The sequence below is a fragment of the Atta colombica genome, unplaced genomic scaffold (assembly GCF_001594045.1).
Source record: "Atta colombica isolate Treedump-2 unplaced genomic scaffold, Acol1.0 scaffold111, whole genome shotgun sequence".
NCBI lineage: Eukaryota > Metazoa > Arthropoda > Insecta > Hymenoptera > Formicidae > Atta > Atta colombica.
Genome location: NW_017259197.1, coordinates 2,102,755 through 2,103,610, shown reverse-complemented (window position 1 = coordinate 2,103,610; position 856 = coordinate 2,102,755). Strand labels below are relative to the sequence as shown.

Below are 856 nucleotides of genomic sequence, written 5' to 3'. Positions count from 1 at the left end.
TAGTTTTTCCAAATAAAATATTATATAAGTTAAAAATATTATATAAAAATATACAAGTTTTTCCAAAATAAAAATAAAAATTTAGACGCATTCAAAAGTATTTGAGATTATTATTATATGTTAATTAATGTAAACTTTTTGCTTGAAATCTTTTAAAATATTTACTGAAAAAATTTTTTTCAATTAAAAAATTAACGAAAATAAGAAAATGATATGTTATTTATGTTATGCTTCTAGTGTAGCGTCTTTGATATCATTCATTAAATTTAATATAAATTAACAAAAATACACAAAAAGATAAATTTTCTAAAAGCGTATTATTTCCAATGAGTGAAATATGTATTATGTCGAATAGTATATACATAAAACATAAGACAAGTGAGAAAATTATAATCTATACAATTGAAGCATTCCAAGAAACATGCTGTAAAAATAAAGGAAAAACGATCAGGTTATAATGGCGAATAAAATTTTGATGTCACCATGTTTGGTGTGATTGTATGATCACTTTTATGTTAATCCATCACCTATGAAATGTTGAAATGTTTCCTATGCTAATTCTCTTTCATTAGTCCTTTCATCAGTTCTGTACTAATAGTTCTCTTTCATTAGTCTCTGATGTAAAATCGTATTAAGTTCAACAACGTTTAATTAATAAGCTGCAAGCACTTCAGTTAGAACTTCATACATAATCTTTAGGCTCACACGTTGAGACTTAACTAAACTTCTATTAATTTGTCGTCAGTAATTGCAGCGATTGTTGTATAAAGGACATTCGTTGTTAAATTTCGTTCAACTTGCTGATCAAGTTTTCAATTTACAGATTAAAAGAAAATTCACAATAATTAAAATAAGT

At 24.4% G+C, this 856-nt stretch overlaps 1 protein-coding gene across 2 annotated transcripts in view; it reads right to left on the bottom strand.

Moving 5' to 3' along the window:
- Positions 1–856, bottom strand: part of LOC108693952 (FH1/FH2 domain-containing protein 3) — a 139,995-nt gene that overhangs the window by 1,351 nt on the left and 137,788 nt on the right. The window lies entirely within an intron of this gene.